Consider the following 9,195-nt stretch of genomic DNA (forward strand, 5'->3'; position numbering starts at 1 on the left):
TGGGAAAACTGGACAGCAGCATGTAAAACAAGGAAGCTAGAACACACCCTTACACCATATACAAAAATCAACTCAAAACGGATTAAAGACTTAAACATAAGACAAGATACAATAAACCTCCTAGAGGAAAACATAGGCAAAACATTATCTGACATACATTTCAAAATTTTTCTCCTAGAAGAAATAAAAGCAAGAATAAACAAATGGGACCTAATGAAACTTACAAGCTTCTGCAGAGCAAAGGAAACCAGAAATAAAACAAGAAGAAAACCTACGGAATGGGAGAAAATTTTTGCAAGTGAAACCGACAAAGGCTTGATCTCCAAAATATATAAGCAGCTCATATGACTCAATAAGAAAAAAATAAACAACCCAATCCAAAAATGGGCAGAAGACCTAAACAAGCAATTCTCCAAGGAAGACATACAAATGATCAAAAAGCACATGAAAAAATGTTCAATATCACTAATTATCAGAGAAGTGCAAATCAAAACTACAATGAGGCATCACCTCACACCAGTCAGAATGGCCATCATTCAAAAATCCAAAAATGACAAATGCTGGAGAGGCTGTGGAGAAAGGGGAACCCTCCTACACTGCTGGTGGGAATGCAGTTTGGTGCAGCCACTATGGAAAACAGTGTGGAGATTCCTCAAAAGACTAGGAATAGACTTACCATATGACCCAGGAATCCCACTCCTGGGCTTGTACCCAGAAGGAAGTCTACTTCAGGATGACACCTGCACTCCAATGTTCATAGCAGCACTATTTACAATAGCCAAAACATGGACACAGCCTAAATGTCCATCAACAGGTGACTGGATAAAGAAGAGGTGGTATATTTATACAATGGACTACTACTCAGCCATAAAAACCGACAACATAATGCCATTTGCAGCAACATGGATGCTCCTGGAGAATGTCATTCTAAGTGAAGTAAGCCAGAAAGAGAAAGAAAAATACCATATGAGATCGCTCATATGTGGAATCTAAAAAACAAAAACAAACAAACAAAAACAAAGCATAAATACAGGACAGAAATAGACTCATGGACAGAGAATACAGACTTGTGGTTACCAGGGGGGTAGAGGATGGGAAGGGATAGACTGGGATTTCAAAATTGTAGAACAGATAAACAAGATTACACTGTATAGCACAGGGAAATATACACAAAATGTTATGATAAATCACAGAGAAAAAAATGTGACAATGAGTGTGTATATGTCCATAAATGACTGAAAAATTGTGCTGAACACTGGAATTTGACACAACATTGTAAAATGATTATAAATCAATAAAAAATGTTAAAAAAAAAAAAAGAGAATGATTAACATCTGTGTCCTCCTCTCAAGGAGGGCACTATTTCTGAAGAGAACGGGGGAGAAAAAAAAACCAAATAGGACATACTGATGATTTGCTGTCTACTGACAGCAAAAGTTGAAAAATATATTTACAATTTTTGCTCTCAGTCTATTTTAAAAACTGTTTTGGCTTTTTATTCAAAAGTAAATACAGGTACAGAATTTTAATCAAATAATGAAACAGGTACACAATGAAATGTAAGTCTCCTCACCACCAGTTCTTCTCCCAGAGGTAAGGTTAACTATTATTAACAGATCCTTCATAACCTTCTAGAAGTACCGCATGTATTCATGGTACAGATACACATACATGCATACATACACACTATTTACAGAAATGGAGATCAACAATCTTTCATTTTTCACTTAACTAGGAGACCACAGATGCGCAGAGATCCTTTTTCTCTTTTCTCAAATCTTCGCTTGAGGTGACGTGCCTCAACCCATTTTTAGTTTACTACCATTTATTGAACCCATTCTCTTTTACTCAACTTGCTAATAGACATGTTATTTCCACTTTTTTGCCATTACAGAAAAAAAAAGCACCAAAAAAGTTGTATCACTAATTTAGAGCATGATGATTATAACTAATACTAATGTATTGTGCCCTTGAAAATTGCTAAGTGAGTAAATCTTTAATGTTCTAAGAAAAAGAAAAGAAATGGTAACAATATGACAAGGTGGAGGTGGTAGTTAATACTATAGTAACAATCATTTCACCATTTAAAAATGGTGACACCTTTAACAATGTTAGGTATCAATTACATATCAATACGCTGGGAGGACAAGGGCAAAAAAAAAGTTGTATCTTACTTGTATTGCCTCTAACCATGTAAGAGAATGTTGACTTTACACCTGCAAGTTACCAAATCTTACGTAACTTTTATTCTTTCCAATTTGATGGGTGAAAATTAGTATTTCAATTTTTGTTGGTGGGTTGGTTTGCTTGCTTGCATTTCTGTAATTATTTGTAAGGCTGAATATCCTCTCACATCGTACACCTTTTATTTTTCTTTCTGTGAGCCTGCTATTCATATATTTCACCTGTTTTTCTTTAGTTGAAAGGTTTCTCACTGATTTATGTTTTTTCAATATAATAAATAAATTATTCCTGTATCATATGTTGCAAAGTTTTTTAGCAACTTGACTTTTGATTTTTTTTATGGTATTTGTTCAGGCAGAATTTATAATTTTATGAGAAAATTTATCAATTTGAGGTTTGTGTCTTGATATGGTATGTATGTATGTGTACACACATGTATACATCTATGATTATGTATGCATATAAATATAATTTTAAGAAAACTTTATGATTATGTTTTTTATGTATAAACCTTTGATCTCGCTGTTACAGAAGAGAGAAATTTGGCTATAAGCAGTGAGTAACTAATACCTGGTAACTTTTAAATAGCAGCTATCCTTTGCTGAAGGAATTTAAGGACCTTTACAACAGTAATTAATTAAATGAGTATGTGGCTTTCCTTCCGCTCTGACAACAAATACCTTGAAGGTGTTACCGAAGTTCCTTTTGCCCATCATTCAGCAAGCCAAACGCTGAGACGCCAACGTTCGCAGCAGAGCAAACGGTTGGTGCAGGAGGCGGCCAAGCGAGAAAACAGAAAGCACGTCTCAAATCCTCCTTCCCGAAGGCAAGAGTCTCAGGGTATTCACAGGATAAGGAGAAGTGTGCGGAGGAGGGGAAAGGTGATTAGAGTTAAGAAAAACCTGAGCAGCCCATCACTCCGTGCAGGTGCAGCTAAGCTGCGTGCTTCTCCGTGGGACTCACACTCAGAAAATGGCGGCTTTCGCGCCTTCTGGGGGCGGAGCTTTGGCGCTTCTGACGTCAAAAGGGGACGGTGCCGCGAAGACGCGCGCATGCCCAGCTGGAGGGTCAGTGGTCCCAACCAGTCTTAACCGGCTCGGGAGCGTGTGCTGGACGCGGCTGACTCCAAGCTTCTGAAAAAATAAGCTGGGCAAACGTCTTATTGTTTAGGCTACTTGGCGCTTGGAAGATACGCAAGTTTTGTAAGAAAACAAAGTAAGTTTGATCAGTAAAGGCAGGTTACAGTGTATTGTTTATTACACAAGTTATAATTTAATGGATGTAACTGATGATGACCTTTAGTTTCAAAGGTAGTGACTCAGCCTATTTTATTTATTCGATTTGTAGTGCTCAGAAGAGTGCTTTGCGGGCACAGTAGACTCAATAATAGTATTCATTCATTTATTTGATATAATGAGTAAGTTCTTTTAAAAAATAATTTAAAAATTATACTAATAATTCGTATACATTATAAAATGTAAAATAACACTATAAAGAAAAATATAAAGAAGGCACTAACATGCACATGTAAGCCTACCATCCTAGAGATAACTATGATTAACATTTTGTGACTTTTTCTTCCTATCCCTTTGTCTCTGTAATACACAGCTGGCAGTCCATAACCACGGTTTTGCATCCACAGATTTGGCTGAACATAGACCAAAACTATTTGAAAAAAAAGGTCCAGAAAGTTCCAAAAAGCAAAACTTGAATTTATCAAGTATTGGCAATTCTTTTTGATACAACATACCATTTATGTTGTATTAATAACTATTTATATAGCAATCATACTGTATTAGTTATAGTAAGTAATCTAGAGATGATTTAAAGTATATAGGAGGGTGTACTCAGGTTATATGCAAATATTACACCATTTTACATAAGGAGCTTGAGTGTCCCAGATTTTGGTATGACGTAGGGGTCTTAGAACCAATGGAACCAATTCCCCTTGGATACTGAGGGAGGACTGTATTACTAGGTGTAAAGATAACATTGGTGGACAGTCCTTTCTACTATGAAGAATGTGTTTGGAGAATTCTGCCAATCCTACACCTGTTTTAGAAGGTGTATTTTCAATCTAGGTCAGATCAGTCAGAGGACTTCATTGCAGCCACCCTTCCTTCAGGGATGTGTGATACAAGGTGGGCCAATCATCTCTCTCATTGGGAACACTGGGGCGGGGGTTGGGGGAGCTGTTGTTTTTGCTTTGTTACTGATTTTATTTTTTGCTGGGGTTTTGCAATGTGAACGCAACATAAAGCCAGTGGCTCTCCAATTATGGGCGGAGGAATTCTTGCCAGAGAACAAAGCCAACAAAATACTAAGAGATGGAAAGGGAAGCCTGGGGACATTGCTTCAGCTTCAAGATCCAGCTATGCCTGAAGCAACTTTCTATTTAAATGAGTCAATATATTTCTTCTGGTGTTTAAACTAGTTGGAGTTGTGTTTCTGTCACTTTCAGCTGAAATAGTTTTGACTAATACAGGAATGGCTTTGATAGAATTTCATGGTGTTATGGGGCAGGATCTATGAATGCTGGACTCTTCACTTCCTGAACCTTTCAGAGTTTAACTGCAAGGAGGACAGGAGGGGGGGTGAATACACACACACAAAAAAACAAAAGCAGAAAATATTCTTAGCCAACTGAGTGACAAGTAACCCCTGAGAGGCTCAAAGTGAGACACAGCACCGGGTAGAATCTCACTGTCTTCCTAAGACTATATCTTGCACTATTAGTTGCCAGAGAGTTGTTTTTTTTTTTTTAATCATATATATTCCCATCAAAAGGGACTAAGTTTTATATAATGAAGATCAGAGAAGCTAATTGAGTGTGTTTAGAATTTAATATACAGAGCTTTTAGAGCCAAATAGGCCTCAAGTAGATGAGTAAGTTTCCTGACGGGGAGAGACTTTGGAGTCAGACTGTTGGGGTTTTATCAGTTATAATCTAGCAATGATAGCATCAAATATTCAAATAATCTAAAGGGGTAAATGAAAATGTGAGAAATTTTGTCCATGAATGACTGAAAAATTGTGCTGAACACTGGAATTTGACACAACACTGTAAAATGATTATGAATCAATAAAAAATGTAAAAAAAAAAAGAAAATGTGAGAAATTTCAACGTACAGTCAATTGAGCTGTAAGTTGAGTTCATAAAGGTAAGTTTTGCTTGAGTTACCTTATATAGCAAGTAAGTTACTGTTATCTGGCAGTCATGAAAAGACAAATTAATGAATGGAGAAATATCCATTCTTTTCATCATTCATTCATTCTTCAGTCAACAAATATTATGGAGTGCCAATTGCCTGCCAGGCACTGTTCAAGGTGCTGAGATACAATAATAAACAAGAGAAAAGCTTTCCCTTCATGGATGTACCTAGAGAAGCATCTGGATTATACTGAACTGAACTTAGAATGTGTTTATATTAATCTGCATGGTGATGGTTGTTCACTTGCAAAGGGGTGGGGTTGGTTGAGGTAATTACCTAGCCAAACAGAACTCTGAAAGTCAGGCAGGATGGAGAACATCAGCTTGCTTTCTCCTGAATTTTCTGTGTGAGTGCCTCAATACTCCATCGTGTCCTCCCAGGAGAAGCAGTGTCTAAGAATGTTCACGCCACCTATTTCAGAGGAATTTAGATATCTAGAGATGAAAGGAGATGAGAGATAGATAGATAGATAGATAGATAGATAGATAGATAGATAGATTGATTAAATTGTAATGTAGTGTTATTAAAGATGAAACGCTTCTGTAGCTTATAATGTTTATAATGATGTGTTACCATGGCCTAGAACGTTTTCCTCAGTGGTTTCTTCCACATGTGACTTCCTGACCTTTCCAATAAAACTAGAATGTGTGTGTGTGTGTGCGGTGGGGTGGATTATTAGTCCCTCAGTTCTGCAGGTGAGGAAACATACTCAGAAAGTGATTGGTTTAATTCATAACTCATAACCAGGTTTATAAGAAAGGCTGATTACAGGGTTATAAGGGAAACCAATTACCCCTCAACGTTTTCCCAGCTCTCTGGTTCAGGCTTTCACATGAACCAAGGATGTGACCATAGGTAGATTCCATTCAGCCTCCCTTTAGATTTCATCTTCTTCATCTGGAATATGAGGCAAGGGGCTAGATTCATGTTCAAATAACCTTTGGTAGGCACCTATTATGTTCAGGTCATGTGCTAGGAACTTTCAATGTGATCATAATAATTTAAATTAAATTTAAATTAAACCATCTAACAAATGAAGAAACCTGTGCACCAAGAAGTTGAGTAAGTTACCTAAGGTAGAATTAATATATTAATTCAAATCTCTTGACTTAAAAAAAAAATCCAATGCCTTTTCCTCTGTACTTTAGCACATTCCTGTGTATTTTAGCATTCTATAAAGTTATATAAAAAATACATGACTTGGTTTATTAACATATAAACTAAAATAGCCCTATTACTCGAAATATGTATAATATAATGAATAAAATAATCAATATATCTAAATTAAAATTTCAAAGTTTGACTAAGTTTATATAACCAAATTGTTTGACTTAATAATGTTTGAGGCTTTCAAGTGATATAGGAATGTGTTTAAAAATATATCACAAAAATCCAAAAAACAAGATACTCAATGTGTTATTAACATACAGATTCAGAGGTTTATTCAAAGTAGTAGTTTCTTTGTTAAGAAATGCTTAATATCAAATATACCTTCCCATTCTGTTCAGCTCAACAAATGAATTTTAATATGTTAACTGACACTAAGGAGGAAGAAAGCTACTGCTTTAAAAAAAAACTTTTAGATGGAAATTTCATGATTGGCATATCTGCCACTGTGCCTATCATTAATAATTACTAGTTGGTTGATAGATTTTAATCATTACATTGGCCCATAGGAGTAAAATTTTAATAATGTAAATAGCGATACAAGATAGGTTTTATATATATTATATTTGGGAGATAAATACTCAGGAAATGTGCTATTTGAGGAAGCTATCTACATCTCCGGTTTGGACTATATTTCTAAATTTCCCCAAAGTCTGTTGTTTCCTCTGTTATGTACTATGTTGTCTGCGTTATTTTAAAATATTTAATTCTGCTATAAAAATAATTTTAAAAAGGAAGGAAAAAAGGACACTAAGTAGAGAAGCCAATGGCCTGAGTGACATGGTAGACGTAGAAAAAGAAGGTAGAATATGTGTGTCGTGAACAGATAAAAATATGAGACAAAAGAGAAAAATCACTTATTTAGAAAAGGATGGAAAAATAAATATTTATGTTTCATGAAGTATGCATAAGGCTTATGAGGCACTTTATACATTGGGTTGAAAAACAGCTATCTATTGGTGACATCAAATCTGGTCCCATGTGCTCTCTGTCCAAGAAGCACAAATAAAGTCCACAGCCAAGTTATAGTTGTGGCCAGGCACAACTGCCCTGCATGTCTCTGACAGCACAAGTGGGATGTTGGTCCCAGATGTCTTACATCTCCTTGCTTAAATTTCAATTCTGTTCTCTGTAAACCCCAACACTGGGGAATGTTGATGTGTCTGAGTTGGAAGAGGGACAGACAGATGGACTAACTCAGTGCATATGAATATTGTGTATGTTCCAGTGGTAGATCTTACATCTGTTTGCATCCTATCCCTGTTGGGTTCACCTACCCCAGTTCTTTCCCTGCTTCTCACTCTTCCCTGTGTGTTTTAAGTGGATGTAATGAACTGTGGTTTGAGCGTCTTAATTTGCACTGTGAACCTTCCTGTTCCACCACCTCTGTGCTCACCTGCTGGGTCATGTACTTGGAGACTACTGTTACATCAAAGTAATTCCCCACGTGGCACTGCTGGCCAATTTTTGCCTCATATTTCTTCTTCATATTTACAACTGATGGTAATTACACTGCAGTGGGTAGAGAATATACCATTTCAGAAAGATATTTGGTCATCTGAAAAGGGTATTTAACTGTCACAAGGATACATTCCAATAATAGTCTGGCTGCAGCAGACAAACAAAAGAAGGATTCATGGTTCAGGAGTATAAAATCATAGCACTTTAAAGCTGGTTCCAGTTCAGAGTCTCATTTAGAAAGATGAGATTTAATGACCTGCCGAAGGCCACTATTTCTAGTAAGTAGTAAACCAGATCAGGAGCCAATGCTGTCTAAAAAGGCTAGGGGGTTATTTGAGATACTATTGCTGTTTCTATCTGGGTCCTAGGTAATGACCAAGCATGCATTCTAGCACATGCTATGTAATGACTAAAAATATAAACTGCAGCTGTCACAATTAATAGATTAACATTAAATGATGCAAAAATAAACAGAGAATGTCTTTATTAACCGGGTTTATAGAGGTGTCAACTGAGACATTTCAAGTGCTAAAAATTGCTGTTCTTTCCTGTTGTCAGTTTAATCATGACATTATACATTTCCACTTGATTCTAGAAGACTGAACATTAGTCACTGTTCTCAATACTCAGCAGCTAATACATATGAAGAACTATATTGGATGTTTGGAACATAAAAATGAGTAAGATTTAAACTATGAGAATCAGCAAGTACTTTGGACTTTCTTCTCTGGGTCAGACACTGCTGTGGGCACTAGAAAACCATAATGACAGTGGCTTAAACCAGAGAATATTCATAGTCAATAAAAATAAGTCCAGAGGCTTGATTGGCAGTTCAAGTATGACCTCAGGGACACAAATGGTTTTTGTCTTTCCATTTCCTCCTTTTATTTTGGAATTTCCTTTTAGGCTTTTTGCCTTGATGTCTCCAAATACCTGCTTCAACTCCAGGTATCATGTCCTCACAATACCATTTCCAAAGCAAGAAGGATGAGGGGGTGAGAGAAATCTTTTAAGTCTCCTTTTATCACACAAAAAATTTCTATCCCAAAGCTTCTAACGTCCACCATATTGGACAGCAGCCTTTGATTCTTTTTGGCTAGAACCAGATTATGACCACCGGCAGCTGCCAGAGATACTGACTTTGAAGGGAGAAAAAATTGGGGGATGGCTC

At 36.5% G+C, this 9,195-nt stretch overlaps 2 long non-coding RNA genes across 6 annotated transcripts in view; one reads left to right on the forward strand and one right to left on the reverse strand.

Annotated features, from left to right (window-relative positions):
• Nucleotides 1-3,165, reverse strand: part of LOC140687839 (uncharacterized) — a 51,620-nt gene extending 48,455 nt beyond the window's left edge. For all 5 annotated transcript variants that reach the window (XR_012062483.1, XR_012062492.1, XR_012062494.1 and 2 more), the window contains exon 1: nucleotides 2,865-3,165. This is a non-coding gene — a long non-coding RNA (uncharacterized lncRNA). The remainder of the gene's footprint in view (nucleotides 1-2,864) is intronic.
• A 103-nt stretch (nucleotides 3,166-3,268) lies between these two features.
• LOC140700572 (uncharacterized) lies at nucleotides 3,269-4,617 on the forward strand. Its single transcript, XR_012078978.1, has 3 exons — nucleotides 3,269-3,399; nucleotides 4,266-4,325; nucleotides 4,445-4,617. It is a non-coding gene; the product is annotated as an uncharacterized lncRNA (long non-coding RNA).
• The last annotated feature ends 4,578 nt before the right edge of the window (nucleotides 4,618-9,195 follow it).

Source organism: Vicugna pacos, chromosome 2 (genome assembly GCF_048564905.1).
Source record: "Vicugna pacos chromosome 2, VicPac4, whole genome shotgun sequence".
NCBI classification, from domain to species: domain Eukaryota; kingdom Metazoa; phylum Chordata; class Mammalia; order Artiodactyla; family Camelidae; genus Vicugna; species Vicugna pacos.